This window comes from Pleurodeles waltl, chromosome 1_2 (assembly GCF_031143425.1).
Source record: "Pleurodeles waltl isolate 20211129_DDA chromosome 1_2, aPleWal1.hap1.20221129, whole genome shotgun sequence".
NCBI lineage: Eukaryota > Metazoa > Chordata > Amphibia > Caudata > Salamandridae > Pleurodeles > Pleurodeles waltl.
The window spans coordinates 131,340,171-131,358,348 of record NC_090437.1 but is presented as its reverse complement, the minus strand read 5'-3'; positions in this window follow the sequence as shown (position 1 = coordinate 131,358,348).

The following is an 18,178-nucleotide window of genomic DNA, read 5'->3' as shown; positions in this document are numbered from 1 at the left end:
TGTCACGGTCACCTATAAAGGCATCGCCCAGACGCTCGTACATCAGTTCTTTTCCTTCCGTGCAAGTTAAGGGCAGATCCGGAGCAGAGCTACCCTCCCTTTTTTTTTTTTTTTTTTTTTTTTTTTTTTTTTTTTTTTTTTTTTTTTTTGTTCCCAGGCCTAGTTTCACTTATTGTCTGTATGACGACGACCTTGAGAGAGAGACCAGATTCATGACGTGTGGCACCTGCTATCGCACCGTGTTGGTGACTGATTAACAGCAAGTGTTTGTCACCGGGTTATGAGTTCCCAGGTTACAGAGGCTGACCCCAGCCCTATCTGCCAGTGCCCCGGGGGCAGTATTGCGTTGTCCCGACTTCCACAAACCATTCCATCTCCAGACAGATGCTTCTTACGTATTTATAGGCGCTGTATTGTTCCAAAAGGACGAGGCTGGTAACAACCACCCCATCGTGTTCATAAGTGTAAACTTGCCTTGCGAACAACGTTACCCCACAATCGAAAGGGAATGTCTGGTGATCAAGTGGGCAGTTAAGTCTTCAGTATTATCTTCTGGGCCATCCATTTAAACTGTATACCGATCATGCTCCCCTTACTTGGTTTTCCAGACATAAAAACACCAATTCGCTGCAACCCTTTACCTTTGAGGTGCGCCACCTCCCCGGAGACCTGCTGTGTAACGCCGATTTATCTATCACTGTATCCCCCCCCAGCTGGGACTTGGAACCCTCCCCTTTTAGGCGGAGGGGTGTGTAACCGGGTTATGAGTTACCTGGTTACAGAGGCTGACCCCAGCCCTATCTGCCAGTGCCCCGGGGGCACGGGTGAGCGCAGCGACCCACAGGAAAACAACTTGCTCCCAGATATCTGGGAGTTAAAGTCCTCAAAAGGGGAGTTTCTGATGCGCGCCGGGCGGAAGAAACCGTAGAAGCCGAAGGAGAGACGCCAAACACTGCAAGAAGGAACCGAAGACGTTGGAGCCCAAACCCCGGCAACGCAGATCCCGCCACAACAGACAGATGCACTTTCCCGCCACGTCCTTGAAGGGATGTAGCTGTTGCAGGCACTTTCCTGCCTTCGTGTCCACTGCGGTACTCTACTCGGTAGAGGCGTGGGAGCGGGGTCGGTGGGGAACAGGGCACCTGGGAATCTTGGTGAAAGGCCTCTTACAGGAAGACTCTCACGTTTCTTTTTGTTGTTGTTGTTGTTTTTTTTGTTGTTGTCTTTACACCGCTTATGTGTGTAAACCACCGATCATCACACTAGCCGCACAGAGATGGACTGAAGTTAACAGCCCTGCAGAGCACAGCAATAAGGCTCTCTTAAGGAAGAACCTAGAACCTATTACACGAGCTGGTGATCACTTGGGGATTAATAAAAGGGAACCCCTGTATCCTCGCCCACCACGCAATACCACCTTACTAATCCTAACCCACAGGTCCCAGAACCCACACTTACCATCTCTTTTCTTTTTTTGTTTTTCCCCCCCTGCGCTTCCGGACGTCCAAAACCGTTGTCTCCTCTGGACGTACTCGAGCTGCGGGGACAAATGTCACCGGATGGAAGACACCTAAAGGAAGGAGAGAATAACAAGCTGTAATTATAAAGAAGAATAACAGACCAGAAATAAGAACACCTACTGAACATCCAAAGTACAGAAATACAAGAGACAATATAAGAGATTCAAACCCAGGGACGGGGAAAGGGGCTAAATCCTGTAAAGAAAAGAAAATAACCACGTTGAAGCACCGTAACTAAGTCTCTGAGCTATTTATTTTCTTGACCCCTACCAAGCACTATACCCCCACCTCCTACAGTTCTCTGTCTGCCTTATCGCCTTTTCTTCAGCTGCCAGAGCAACCTTCATTATTCAGATCTCTAGAATATGTGATGGGCTTGTGCATATGTTTGCTCCTACGCCCTTTATCATGCCTGTGGGACTTAAATCTATTTCTCACCTATCTTATGTGTTCTCCCTTTCAGTCTTTACACAATTGGTCTCTCCAGGCTTGTCACCATCAAGACAACCTTCTTAGTGGCAATAATGTCTGCCAGGAGAGAGAGTGAGATGCAGGCTCTCTCGTCAAAACTTCTGTATCTTGCCATGTTTTTGGACGGGGTAGTGCTTTGCACTCGTCTTTCCTCCCTAAGGTGGTGACCCCATTTCACTTGGGTCAGAACACCCTGCTCAACTTCGTTCCTCCGCATTGCTTTAAGGAAGAGGAGCAACTCTGTCTACTGGACCCAAAAAGTGTTCCTACTTAACCGCACAAAGCACTTCCTGGTGGGTGACCAAATCTTTGTTGGGTGTGTGGGAGCAAAGAAAGGTCAGGCAGTGCAGAAACGAACAATTGAGCCCTGGGTCATTCGCTGCAAAAAAATATGCTATGGCCTAGAAGCAGCCTCTGGAGGACTCATTCCACCAGAGGCAAGGCTGCTACCACTGCATTAGCAAGAGGTGTACCAGTCCTGGACATGTCAGGCAGCAATGTGGGCGTCTGCACAAGTTTGCCAAACACTACTACCTGGACAGTCAAGTCTGTAGAGATGGATGTTTTGCCTGTTCGGTCCTGCAGGACTTTTTAGTTTGAGGACAATTGGTCTGCAGCCCACCGCCAGGCGGTTATGGCTTGGGTATCTATTCTAAAGGTAATGAATCTGCAGCTAGAAGTCTCTATTAGATGCACAAGTTACTTACCTTTTGGTAACGTATTATCTGGTAGAGAGACTATCTGGCTGCAGATGCCTTACATCCACTCCTCCCTGCTTTGCAGGTTAATATCCTAGATTTAAGGGTTGTGCCATTCAGGCCCTCCCTTCTGTTGGTTCTTTTCATGGCTCTGCGCTTCTGGTGTGAAGTTTGTGGAAAAGTACTGATGTACGTGCACCTGGGTGGTGCCTTCATATGCGACGGGACTTCAGCCTGCTCCAACAACACTACCCGACGGTGAGCACAAGGGTATTGCTCATCAGAAGTTCTGGATTCCAAGCTGACGCCTGGAAATTCTAAAGGCAAGGAATCTGCAGCTAAATAGTCTTTACCAGATAATACGTTACCAAAGGTAAGTAACTTGTACATCACACTGTTGGCCGTATATACCATTGGTTAGTCATTGCTTCCTCCCCATGAATTGATGTGACCTCAAATGCCCATGTAATATTATCACTGAGATACAGCCTTGTGCAGGTTTGAGTTTGCATACTCCAAACTGCCTCTGCTTGCGCACCTCAAATGTTCAGTGCGGTCAATCGTTCCCTGCCACTCCACACTATGCACGGATTTTTTAAAATGTTATTTTCATTATCTGCAAACATACAGCTTCAAATAACGTGATTATCACTGGCAATGTACATAGTTTACAAATGCAATCGATAAATGTTCCCAGGGACTTGGCAGTAGTCCGGTAAAGTCAAAGTGCATGACTATACATACTGCAGGAGAGAAATACACAACGTTGATTGACATCGGCGCCTTCCATCCAAAGGAGGGCCTAGAAGCCAGTCCCTAGTATTCCTACACTTAAATTTTTTATTTAAATTTGTAATTCTCTTAAGAGTATCTTGTTGCTATTTTACTGTGGCCAAGCAGCATGCGATGAATTTGTAAATATGCAGGTTTACGTTTTCTGAAGCTTATTTTTGGAAGTGAAGATTTAGGCTTTAACTGCCCAGAATATGCTCAGGTTTGATCTTAAGTCAAATGTAGTCTCTCTTTGCATGCATGTATTTACTTGACCTTTTACTGCTTCCTCGCACGTGTTCTGGATCTAGAGTGTCCAGTGCTGTCCTCCATTGTGCGTACGCAGGAGTTTAGGGATGGAGCACAACTCTAGGCTTGTGGCAATGTGTAGCTGGAGAAACTTACTCTGTGCATACTCCTGCTGCCTAGTGTTTGGCTTGGGTATGTGAAACTTGTTTTTCTTCGACTGCCAGTGCATCGAGCAAAAGCAGATGAACATCGCTAGTCTAACGCGAGAGTCGCACATTACATCCACTGTTCAGGGCACTGCCTTTTGCCCTCTATGTAGGTTAGCTGGTTTGCCTCAATAGTGCCATTGGACATAAAACCAAAGGAAAAAACAAAAAGCTCCAGGCCACTGAGTCTGCCAGCCTGCTCTAGAGTCTCTTAGCAATGTTTAATTATGGGTTTATTTGCCCTTGAGATCCCTTCAGAGGAGTTGCAGTGTTGCTGGTCCATTTTTGATGCCAAATGTTTTCCATCAATTTAATGGTTTGAATTTATGCTTGAGAGCAACCAGCTCAGTCGCTGTGGATTTTGTATTCGAGGGAGGCGACTGGGCTGCATCACTTAACACTGCACGGGTATATGGATTTCTTTTTCATTTCTGCTCTTCGTAAATAACGATCTAGACTCGCTGCACCAACTTTTTCAGTACCTTGCAGCTGGAATTGAAGCCGCATAAATACTGTACCCAGCCCCGACAAGACAGTGTAGAGGCTGCGTTAATATTAATCAGTCGTGCATTTGTTAGCAGGTTAGAATATGGCCAATGCTGTAACTGATAAGAAATAAGATGATTTGCAGACACAGGAGCATCATCCTTGACTTGCATACCAATGTGTTTCTTCCTCTGTTTAACTATCACTCAACTTTATTTTTTATATATATTAAAAAAAAGGTGTATATGTATCAGTGCTGTGTAATGGGCTAGTTTTCAAATAAGTCAGTCCAAACCCACCGAATCTGCTAGCTGAGTCTCCTACGCTGTGTGGTGCTAGTGTGATGTCATAGTACATGCACCTGGCCTTACTGGCAGTTCTTCATTGGTTAATGTGGTGATAAGTCACAATGATGCAATAACACAAGAGGCAAACAAGATCATTGTTTTGTTTGCCTCCCGTCACCCAGTCATAACAGGCAGCAAAGTTAATCAGTCGCCTGGGTGTTAGTTGGAAATCGTCATTCAAGTTTTGGAATTTATAGTGGCTTTTTAACTATAAAACAGACGACACAATGAAGTATTCGTGCACAGACTAGTTTCAACTTAAGCAAAAGGGAAAAGCAAGAACTGTAAATGAATGTTGAGCATAATGCTGGCATTTGGTAAGGAGGTATAGCATGAAATTCAATACTAGGCCAGTTCACAAAATTGTACTCACCGGAGGGAGATCATTGAAGCAGTCGCACTGCTGGATACAGGAAAAAGGATTTGTCAACAATCGCTGTTTTTTTCCCTTCCAAAATATCCTACAGGCGAAGAGTTGGGTTTTGTTTTGATTATGTGGTTGCAGGATCGTGCATTAGGGGTGTGATTGGAGTAAGGGGTGGGCACTAGTACATCTTCATTGCACTGAAGGTGGACAGGGCCAGCAACAACTATGTTGAAAACAATAACAAGCGGGGAGTGGGGGGGGTGGGGGGGTGGGAGGGGTGGGGGGGGGGGTAGGTAGCAGGACTTGGGAGAAGAACTGTAGAGTAGCCTCATACCCAATATTCATCACACTACCGATACAGTGGTCATGAGGAATGTGGATGCCCAGATAAAGCATAGGACCACATCCAGCATAAACCCTACACCAGCAAGCCAGACACCATTTGTAAAAAGGGAAAAACTATGCAGAAGGGAGGCTGATAATAAACTGGGCCCTATTATGTTTGAAATATGTTATCTACAGATTGCAAGGAATTCACATCCCTCCTTGATAACTTGCTTAAGCCAATCAATGATAAATTGGAGGGTGAGATGGGGAAAATACAGGCAATTTGTCAGAAGCTCTCTTTGCCAATGGTGTCCTCCAACCCCTGGATTTCTGTGGCACCGAATACTACCCATAACGAGATAGGTCCTACAAAAATATCACAGGGCACAGATCCAGTAGATCTGACAGGAACTGTATTGAGCAGTGGCTATAGGGCCCCTTTACAAAGGGCAAGTAAGGGAGGCTTAAAAAATAATAGACCAATCTAGTCTGTGGCATACAGTCACTAAGAGACCACCGGGACTCGTTTCAGATGGCCTATGACCTATACAAAATCCTGAAGCATCTGAAAGGTTCACCCTGAATCCCCAGAAATAAGGTCTACCCACCTACATATGAGAGAACTGCCTACTGTTGATCTAACACCAGAGTGTTTCTCTTATGTCATTATTATGGCCAATGTTCCCCCCTCTATGGCCTGATCAGAGTGAACACTAGGGGGCCTTGAAGAATAAGGTTATGCATTGGCTAGTGCAGAACAATTTATTCTCAATGGACTATGTCCACCAGATAATTCTAAGTCTGGGAGTAGGTTGGGTGGGCCCCCTAGTAAAAGACTGGGGGGTGATTGTATAATTATCAATTTTAGAAGCCCTTGGCTGGTGAGGTATATCCTGTCCAGGGTCTCTTCTCGCCCCCAAAATTGCTCCGACTGGATGTATTACATAGACCCTTGCAACCAGTACACCCAGGACATAGACACTCATCGTATGCAGTCATGGATTATCTTGGCACATCCAGGCTCCAAACGTATTGATGATTTACATTTTACCTCCCCGCTACTTCTAAGTAATAAATATCCGGCGTTAAGCTCGCTGGCAGATAATGACTGACTGCCGCACAGGGTTCTTGTAGACCGCAAGACAACGAGATCTAGTACAGTGGAAACTGTCAAATGTGAGATGGCCATGAGCCTCAACAAGGCACTCCTAGTACAACAGGGCACAGATGGTATGGACTTGGTGGAAACTATCAACAATAGGGATGGGGAGCCAATAGAAGTAGCTCAAAAAGCAGTCACGCTCGGAAAGGAAGGTTTGGGGACTCAGGTGTTTGTTAACATTATTGGGCGTTACTATTTTGCAACATGGAATGTACAGGGTTTATGTGGTAAAATTGAGACCGAAGAGTGGGGCGCAATAATTAGAAAGTTAGATGCTGTTTGTGCCCAAGAAACATGGTGTGTTTCACCTGTCTATGTGTGTGGATTTACTTCACACCTTGTGCCAGCTATACCATCGCAATCGTGGGTGAGGGAGGAGGGGCTCCTGGTGCTTATTTCTAGTAAACTCTTTGTAGTGGTCAAAAATACTTATCTGGAGTCCGCTTACTTCCAAGTGTTGTGGCTTAAGTATAAGAATATGGCTGATGTGGTCCTAATTAAGTATTATGATAACGTTTTTGACTCTGCCTGCTGTAGGGTTGTTCACACCTTGGACCAAAGTTTTTACACAAGTTTTTACTCCCTTACTGCTCTAATTCCATTTTGTGTTGGGCTTGGGATTTTAAGACCCAGCCTTGCTTCCGGAGCCTATCTCAGTCCTGTGGGCTTACCACCCCTGATGGGGGCAGGGTTTAACCATTTTTGGCACAATGAGTATGGGGAGGCCCTTACCCTGATGATGTCCACATTTGATTTAACGCTTATGGAAGGTAAGCCAGGAGAAAATGGCGAGATAATTCCAACTCATAGATGTGCCAACTCATCCTCTGTTACAGACCATATTATTGTGTCATCCTTTGCACAAAATAGCTGTGATACACCCTATACGGGAGAAATGGAAAGTAATGGTACACATGTGGTATTTAAATCTAAGTAAATCAAATATTATATTTCACTTGAAATAGTCTAAACAAACAATCCATCTAGTAAAAGCACCAGAAATGTATCCTTAAATGGATTTATTGACCCTATTTCTCAAACTGCAATCCACAAAATTATATGAAATATATACAATCATAAGTCTCACTCTATTCCAAGACCTATATGTTATCATCAGCACAAAAGAGAAATAGTATATTTCAGTATCAACTTCATTAATCAGATTCACAATTCATAGTTGATCCGATTGACACAGCTATCTAAACAAAAATTTCCAACATGTTTGTCCGTCGTCATTAATCAGATTCACAATTCATAGTTGATCCGATTGACACAGCTATCTAAACAAAAATTTCCAACAAGTTTGTCTGTCGTCAACACGTGTTTCATCCGGGGGAGTACCCCTGCGATTTCCTCAGGACCTTCTTGTCACATTAAATTTCATCAAAGACTTCCTAAAACAATAATTTTCATATAACATAAATCAATTTCAACTGGTCAAGTTCATCTATACCCTAACTATAAATTTCTGATGGATACAACTACCTGTGGATTCCTCACCTAATGAATACTCCCATGGCGCCAGCATTCGACGGAAATCTTCTTAATAGTCTCTGCACGTCGACGAGGACGTCACTCTAGCCCACGCGACGCCGTCTGACGTCATACAGGCAATAAGAGGTCCTCGCCGACGTGCCGATGACAGCTCCCTTTTTTCCGTGCATTCGAAACGGTTATCTTCGAGGGAGCTACTGTTACCTTCGTGGTTACAGTGTATTGTCTGCTGCGTAGTCTTCTCTGCGGTAATAATGTCTCAGAGGAAGTCGGGTTTCAAGCCCTGTCGAGAGTGTGGGGTCAAGATGTCAGTTACAGATCCTCACTCTGACTGTCTATGGTGTTTGAGCTCCGACCACGACGTCTCGACTTGCGATTCATGTCAACACATGAATCCGAAGGCCCTCAAAGAGCGTGAGGCCAAGTTATTCATGGCAAAGTCAAAGAAGAAGGAGAAACATCATAAGAAGTCTTCTTCGCCAAGGTCTCACCGGCGTCATCGAGACTCCCAGCTCCGTAGAGACTCACAACGTCATTCCAGCAAGGAGTCTCGTTCGAGGTCACCTTCGGCTCGGCGTCGGAGGACTTGGGAGGTCAGCCCCACGGTCACGCCGCATCCATCGACGCCGTTGCCCTCTCCGGCGTCACCGACTTCGCCTGGTCAGGCGTCGGTGATTGAGGTGGTGCAGCCTCTTGTGTTTTCTCCGGCGTCGCAGACGTCGAGGCCGGCGTCGGGGTCGCCCTCGATCCAGGCACCCCAGTATCCGGCTTTTCCCACTCCTGGAGCCGATAGTACCGCGTTTCTTAATGCGATGTATACCATCTTTCAGCAGATGGCTCCAGGAGCTGCTCCGGCTGGTCCTTCGGGGCCCTTGGCCTTTTCGTTGGGTGATCCTGCGCCTCTTCGGCCGGCACCCTTTATGCCCTTTCTCCCTTTTGGGAATGTGGGCTCGGCGCCGGTGCCGGCGTCGGTGGCCGCTCCGGTGGCTTCGGATGTTTCGGCCCCGGAGGTTGCCCTTCCATCGAAGTCAGGATTTTGCCCTGTGACTCCGGTTGGTCCATCGGCTCCAAGACCTCGTCCTCCGGCTCCTGCCTCGGCGCCGAAGCTGCCTGTGGCGCCGGACGCGGCGTCAGATGCTTCTGGAGATCGGCGCCGTTCTTCGACATCGGCGGAGGCCATGTCGACTCCGCGTATCGAGGAGAGACTTCATTCGAGGAGGCGTGCTCTCCGTCTTTTAGAAGAGCAGGAGTACCAGCGAGTCTTAGAGGAGGGAGAGATTGAGGACTCTGGAGACGGACTACATGGTCTGGATACAGCCAGTGGGCTGGACACTTCCCCTGAGTGGGACCTTTCATCTCCAGGGGAATATACGGAGGAGGCTGCTTCCTTTCATGCTGTGGTGAGGAAGGCAGCGAGCTTTTTGGACCTGCCTTTGCCGGTGGCAGAGGCGAAGCAAAATTTGCTGACAGAGGTATTGCATCCGGCCTCTGCTGCAGCTGAGCCTCTCTTGCCATTTAATGAGGCTTTGCTGGATCCGGTGTTGGAGGTGTGGAAGAAGCCGGTGTCTTCCTCGGCCGTTCATAGGGCTGTGGCCAGGAGGTATCGAGCTGCACCATCTGACCCTGGCTTTCTCTCTAGACACCCTATGCCGGAGAGCTTGGTGGTGCAAGCCTCCTGTTCCTCAAAGTCAGCGCCTGGTTCCTTCCCGACGGTGCCTGGAGACAGAGACTCCAAGAAACTGGATGCACAGTCCAAGAAAATATTTTCGTCAGTTTGGCGTTGAAGGCCACCAACGCAACGTGCATTCTGGGGAGGTACATCCATGCTCTGATGGATGATATTTCGTCTTCATTTACGGAGCTCCCCCAGGGTCTCTTGGATGTGGTCTCGGACGCCCAGGCTGCCGCGACCCAGATTATCCAGTCTGGGCTGGACACGACCGACTCGGTGGCCAGGGCGATGGGCACGGCTGTGGTGGCAAGAAGACAGGCCTGGCTCCGAAACTCAGGGTTTTCTGCGGATGTGCAGTCGACCCTGCTGGACCTCCCGTTTGATGGGGACAGACTGTTTGGAGCCAAGGCAGATTCGGCCTTGGAACGATTTAAGGAGAGCAGAGCCACAGCCAAATCGTTAGGACTGCAAGCTCCTTCTTCCTCTGCCTCTTCTAGATTTTTCAGGAGGTTTCGGGGATTTGGGCGTGGCTCTTCTTCCTCTTCCTTTCGGGGGAGGTTCCAGCAACCCGCCTCTTCCCTCCCCTATAGGTCATTTAGAGGGAGGGGGAGGGGTGGGGCCCGTACCAGAGGAGCCTCTCAACAGCACTCTGCCTCTTCCTCGTCCTCTGGAGGGGTGCAGCAGGGGAAGCAGCCTTAGGTTTCCACCGTTTCCCACTCACTCCTCTCCTGTAGGGGGAAGATTACAGCATTTTCTCCACAAGTGGAAGTCTATCACAACGGACACTTGGGTTCTCGGCATTGTGGGGAAAGGCTACGCCCTTCCCTTTCGGGAGTTCCCGCCCCTCATCCCGCCCCGCCCATCTTATTGTTCAGAAGAACACCTCCTGTTGCTAGAACAGGAGGTTCAAGTCCTCCTTTCAAAGGGCGCGGTAGAGTTGGTCCCAGAGCAGGAAAAGGGTTGAGGTTGTTACTCAAGATACTTCCTGATTCCCAAAAAGGATGGTCAGTTGAGACCAATCCTGGATCTGAGGATCTTGAATTGGTTCCTCAAACAGGAAAAGTTCAAGATGCTGACCCTAGCACAGGTGCTTTTGGCGTTGAACAAGGAAGATTGGATGGTGTCTGTCGACTTGCAGGATGCTTACTTTCATATCCCGATACTCAAGTCGCACAGGAAGTATCTCCGGTTTGTGGTAGGGTCGCAGCACTATCAGTTTGTGGTCCTCCCGTTTGGTCTTACTTCAGCACCTCGAGTCTTCACAAAGGTGATGTCAGTGGTTGCGGCGGAGCTCAGAAGGAAGGGGATAGCAGTATTCCCTTACTTGGACGACTGGTTGATCAAAGCCAAGTCCCCGGAGCTTGTGTCGCATCATCTGCAGTCAACAACCCAGTTGTTGTTCGACCTGGGCTTTTCGGTGAACGTGCCCAAATCTCACCTGGAGCCCTCTCAGCGCCTCCTGTTCATAGGGGCAGTACTGGATACAACATTGAGTCGAGCCTTTCCTCCGCCTCAGCGGATTCAAGATATTCAGGAATTGGTTCCAATGTTTCGAAATGGAGCGGTAGTTCCAGTCCTCAAGGTCCTTCGTCTGCTCGGTCTGTTCGCCTCCTGCATTCTGTTGGTCACGCATGCTCGCTGGCACATGAGGGCTCTTCAGTGGTGCCTCCGAAGGCAGTGGTCTCAACACAAGGGAGATTTAGAAGGTACTGTCAAGATCTCCAGAGATGCTGCTGTGGAATTGAAGTGGTGGATTGCGGGCAACAATCTTTCACAGGGAAAGCCGTTCGCGCAGTCGCCACCAGTGGCCACGGTCATAACGGATGCTTCCACCCTAGGATGGGGAGCTCATCTGGGGGATCTGGAGATCAAAGGCCTTTGGTCTCCAGAGGAACAGGTGTTTCATATCAATCTGTTGGAGTTACGGGCTGTACGTCTGGCTCTCAAGGCCTTCCTCCCATCCCTTCGTGGTCAGTCGGTACAGGTCCTGACGGACAATACTACCACGATGTGGTACATAAACAAACCGGGAGGAGTAGGGTCGTACCTTCTCTGCAGAGAAGCTCTTCGGCTATGGTCCTGGGCAAAGGACCATCAGATTTGCTTGGTGGCAAATCATCTGGCCGGGGTCTTGAATGTACGTGCGGACAGTCTCAGTCGCCAATTCTCGGCAGACCACGAGTGGCGTCTCCATCCAGATCAAGTCTGTTTAATCTTCCAGATGTGGGTGTTTCCTCGGATAGATCTGTTTGCCACTCGGGAGAACGCGCATTGCCCGTTATTCTGCAGCCTCCAGTATCCGATGCAGGGAGCGTTGGGGGACGCGTTTCAGATAACCTGGTGCGACCAGTTGCTTTACGCGTTTCCCCCCATACCCTTGATTCCTCGAGTGTTGAGGAAAATTCGCCAAGACCGGGCCCAAGTCATCTTAATAGCTCCGGATTGGCCAAGGAGGGTATGGTACTCCGACCTTCTCCAACTCTCACTGTGCCCTCCGCTCCGTCTCCCTCTCAGGGCAGACCTCCTCTCGCAGTCGCAGGGGCAGGTTTTACACCCCAACCTCCAGAGTCTGCACCTACATGCTTGGAGATTGAACGGGGCAACCTGAGTTCCTTCTCTCTCCCGCCTGATGTAGTGGATGTTATCTTAGCGGCCAGGCGACACTCCACTAAATCTATCTACGCTAATAGGTGGTCTAAATTTGTTATGTGGTGTGGAGAGAGACAGATTGATCCCTTACATGCTCATCTGTCACATGTTTTGTCTTTTGCACTGTCTCTAGCGCAGAAAGGTTGTGCAGTGGCTACCATTAAGGGTTATTTGTCGGCCTTGTCAGCCTTCATTTGTCTTCCAGACCAACCATCGTTATTTAAATCCCCTATTGTTCTCAGATTCTTGAAAGGTCTTCTGAATCAATATCCTCCAAAACCATTCGTTATGCCTCAATGGGATTTGTCCTTGGTCCTGACTTTCCTTATGGGGTCCCCTTTTGAGCCTATGCATTCTTGCCCCTTAAGGTATTTGGTTATTAAAACAGTATTCCTGGTAGCTATAACATCTGCAAGGAGAGTGAGTGAGTTGTAGGCCTTATCGGTTAAACCCCCTTATATAACGTTTTATGGGGATAAGGTGGTGTTGAGGACCAAGGCTGCTTTCCTTCCGAAGGTTGTTTCACCCTTCCATTTGGCTCAGACAATCACTTTGTCCAAGTTTTATCCTCCGCCTCATCCTTCAAAGGAGGAAGAAAGACTACATCGCCTGGACCCAAAAAGGGCGTTGAGCTTCTATATCGAGAGAATGAAGGATATCAGGCTGGAGGATCAGCTGTTTGTCGGATACGTGGGCAAGAGGAGAGGAAAGGCAGTCCACAAGAGAACACTCTCCAGGTGGGTTGTTCTGTGCATTAAAATCTGTTACTCTTTGGCAAAGAAGGATCCGCCTGAGGGCATTAGAGCTCACTCCACCAGAGCTAAGTCTGCCTCTTCGGCCTTGGCCAGGGGTGTTCCTGTGGTCGACATCTGCAAGGCCGCAACTTGGTCGTCCCTTCACACTTTTGTGAAACATTACTGTTTGGACTCTGAGGTCAGAAGGGACGGTCATTTTGCACGGTCAGTGCTGCAGGATTTCTTGGTTTGACCATTTAGGCACCCACCGCCGGGCGTGGTACTGCTTTGGGACTCTATTCATTAGGTGAGGAATCCACAGGTAGTTGTATCCATCAGAAGAACGAGTTACTTACCTTCGGTAACGACTTTTCTGGTGGATACATTAGCTACCTGTGGATTCCTCACGGTCCCACCCGCCTCCCCGTTGCCTTTTTGGTCTCTCCAAGCAATCCTTGAGTGTGCTCCTTTTGGTCTTCAAAGTTGCAATACATTTTGCATATATGATATTTGTATATATGTGTATATTTATATATAAATCTATATATATTGTGTATATACATGATTCGTATGTATAAATATATTTATTTGTTTAAAAAAAAAAAAAAAAAAGTTATATTAAATCTACAGCCATTTTATTGCAATGTTGTGTGATTTACAATATTAAGAGATGTTGCTTTGCTCTTTCATTACATTGGGTTATTATTATTCTCATGCACGTAAAAAATGTTGGTACTGTCATCGGCACGTCGGCGAGGACCTCTTATTGCCTGTATGACGTCAGACGGCGTCGCGTGGGCTAGAGTGACGTCCTCGTCGACGTGCAGAGACTAGTAAGAAGATTTCTGTCGAATGCTGGCGCCATGGGAGTATTCATTAGGTGAGGAATCCACAGGTAGCTAATGTATCCACCAGAAAAGTCGTTACCGAAGGTAAGTAACTCGTTCTTTAAATTTCTTAAATTTTAGATTGAGAACCAACCGCGTGATCTGGTGAGAACCATGCATGTTTTTGATATCCATATTTCATAAGTGACGTTTCTTATTGTGTGTCTCAGTGCAGAGATCCATTTATAAATATTTTACCCTCTTATAGTATGGATTGTATAGTGATACATAAAAAACACAGATAAGTGTGACCCCAATATAGATTGAATTAAGATTATGTATAGTTAGAAAAAGTTTCTATAAGGATATACAAATTTAAATAAAAATATACTACGAGTTAATAATTAATAATAATGACACTAAGAATATGTGCCATGCTCCTTATTCACTTCGAAAGGCCCCTTTGTGCGTCCTTATAACTCCCAAGAACGGAGGTGTTTCCCCCAGTTCCCTTTAATTGTTTACCTTACTCACTCCGTTGCACCTAGTTTCTTTAAAACTTCATTGCATCTCTTGATATTCCAAAATACAAGGTCTAGTGGTATATAAATACGATATGAAATATACATCAGTATTTCATTGGTATATACATTATAGATTGTATTGCAGTATCCGTTACACTCCCATAGTGTGCTTACCAATTTGATTTATGCTCTTGATTCAATTCTGAAACTTGTCTCCAGGTATTCCTTATCAGTTATCTCTATCTCGAAAAAAACACCAATTACTTAATAGTCCCGTAGAATTAGGTCTATCTGTGCTGTTAAGACGTTAAAAGAAACAATTTACCTATTGTAGTATCCTAGTGTCGGCGAGTACGCTCCCGAATATCTAAACCGAGACAATAACGTGCGTCATATTTAAACGCCTAAGAAACTTAACTGAAATGAAAGACGGACTTCCGGGATCCAGACCGTCTGTTCTAACAACATAGATGATGCACTTCTTTTAATGAACTTCTCTTCCTAGTTGTATTCGAAGGAAACTAAACATCAAAAACGGACTGTATTAGTTACAAATACATCTTCAAACAGGAGCAGCCACATAGTCAGTCAAACTAACCTTATTAGAACCAGTTCTAATCTCTGTATGTTCTGTCTCTACATATTAATAATTGCTTGTGACTCTTTCCGTTATGATTCATTAGTTCTTTTTACAGAACATTGTCCTACACTAATCTATTTATAAGAAAAATACATAGCCATATAAAACTGTTTACCTCATATTTCACTTAACCTAATCATTCATTTATTAATAAATATATAATATGCGCTAGGATTATCCCCAAATTTTGTGTTTGCCATATCCTAAATCTTATCGAATTGCTTATTGATTCATTCACTATATCTCCATTGATTATTTCTCACCGAGAAAATATTCAATCTCATGATCTGTGTTGAGTCCTTGTTCCACAGCTCCTAACCTCATGATCCATAACGATTCCCTTCTCCTCAGGGCCAATTCTCTATTTCCTCTCCGTGGGTTCTTTTCACACTGTTCAAACCCGAAAAATGTAAAGTCTTTATGTGCCTGTTGTGCTTTACATACCGTCATATGCGAGGCTATCGGATAACGTTCATCTAATTGCCTGATTGCCCTCCAGTGTTCCGAAATTCTTATCTTAAGTGGGCGTATCGTACTGCCCACGTATATTTTCTCACATTTGCAAATAAGCATGTAAACTACGAATTTTGTGTTGCAAGCTATGTGTGACCTTATATGTACTTTACAACCTTTTCTATCAGAAAACTCTTTCTTAGCTTGCCATGCCCATTTACACATTGCACATGAACCACATTTAAAGAAACCACGATTATGTACATTAAGCCAATCTGCCTTCTTCTCCTCTGGTACATAGCTTGGACTTAAGATACTATGGAGGGTGTTCCCTCTTCTAAACGATACCTCCGGTTTCATACCTATATATTTCTTAAGCATCTCATCTTGAGTTGAATCAATAAGCAATTCGATAAGATTTAGGATATGGCAAACACAAAATTTGGGGATAATCCTAGCGCATATTATATATTTATTAATAAATGAATGATTAGGTTAAGTGAAATATGAGGTAGACAGTTTTATATGGCTATGTATTTTTCTTATAAATAGATTAGTGTAGGACAACGTTCTGTAAAAAGAACTAATGAATCATAACGGAAAGTCACAAGCAATTATTAATATGTAGAGACAGAACATACAAAGATTAGAACTGGTTCTAATAAGGTTAGTTTGACTGACTTTATGTGGCTTCTCCTGTTTGAAGATGTATTTGTAACTAATACAGTCCGTTTTTGATGTTTAGTTTCCTTCGAATACAACTAGGAAGAGAAGTTCATTAAAAGAAGTGCATCATCTATGTTGTTAGAACAGACGGCCTGGATCCCGGAAGTCCGTCTTTTATTTCAGTTAAGTTTCTTAGGCGTTTAAATATGATGCACGTTATCGTCTCGGTTTAGATATTCGGGAGCGTACTCGCCGACACTAGGATACTACAATAGGTAAATTGTTTCTTTTAACGTCTTAACAGCACAGATAGACCTAATTCTACGGGACTATTAAGTAATTGGTGTTTTTTTCGAGATAGAGATAACTGATAAGGAATACCTGGAGACAAGTTTCAGAATTGAATCAAGAGCATAAATCAAATTGGTAAGCACACTATGGGAGTGTAACGGATACTGCAATACAATCTATAATGTATATACCAATGAAATACTGATGTATATTTTATATCGTATTTATATACCACTAGACCTTGTATTTTGGAATATCAAGAGATGCAATGAAGTTTTAAAGAAACTAGGTGCAACGGAGTGAGTAAGGTAAACAATTAAAGGGAACTGGGGGAAACACCTCCGTTCTTGGGAGTTATAAGGATGCACAAAGGGGCCTTTCGAAGTGAATAAGGAGCATGGCACATATTCTTAGTGTTATTATTAATTATTAACTCGTAGTATACTTTTATTTTTATTTAAATTTGTATATCCTTATAGAAACTTTTTCTAACTATACATAATCTTAATTCAATCTATATTGGGGTCGCACTTATCTGTGTTTTTTATGTATCACTATACAATCCATACTATAAGAGGGTAAAATATTTATAAATAGATCTCTGCACTGAGACACACAATAAGAAACGTCACTTATGAAATATGGATATCAAAAACATGCATGGTTCTCACCAGATCACGCAGTTGGTTCTCAATCTAAAATTTAAGAAATTTAAAATTTATAGTTGGGGTATAGATGAACTTGACCAGTTGAAATTGATTTATGTTATATGAAAATTATTGTTTTAGGAAGTCTTTGATGAAATTTAATGTGACAAGAAGGTCCTGAGGAAATCGCAGGGGTACTCCCCCGGATGAAACACGTGTTGACGACGGACAAACTTGTTGGAAATTTTTGTTTAGATAGCTGTGTCAATCGGATCAACTATGAATTGTGAATCTGATTAATGACGACGGACAAACATGTTGGAAATTTTTGTTTAGATAGCTGTGTCAATCGGATCAACTATGAGTTGTGAATCTGATTAATGAAGTTGATACTGAAATATACTATTTCTCTTTTGTGCTGATGATAACATATAGGTCTTGGAATAGAGTGAGACTTATGATTGTATATATTTCATATAATTTTGTGGATTGCAGTTTGAGAAATAGGGTCAATAAATCCATTTAAGGATAAATATCTGGTGCTTTTACTAGATGGATTGTTTGTTTAGACTATTTCAAGTGAAATATAATGTTTGATTTACTTAGATTTAAATACCACATGTGTGCCATTACTTTCCATTTCTACTGTTAGATATCCCATTGGGCATATCGTGGAGGTAACATTTTGGAGGGTGGTTACCTGGGTTATGTGCACCGTGTTGATATAGTTACATCAAGCCATAGATTGTGGGAGTAGGAGCGCCAATCACTCACTACCTCGCCCTCCTTTTGTTGGATTACTACACCCTATACGGGGTTGACCCTACTTAGTGATCATGATCAGATTATGCTCCCAACTATTTTTTGGGGTTGGGTCAAGGGATGTGTTTTATATTCCCCTAATCAGGTTGAGGCATATAGAACCAATGGGGTGAGACGGAAATGGGAAGATATCGAGCCTGTTGACTTTGTGCGGA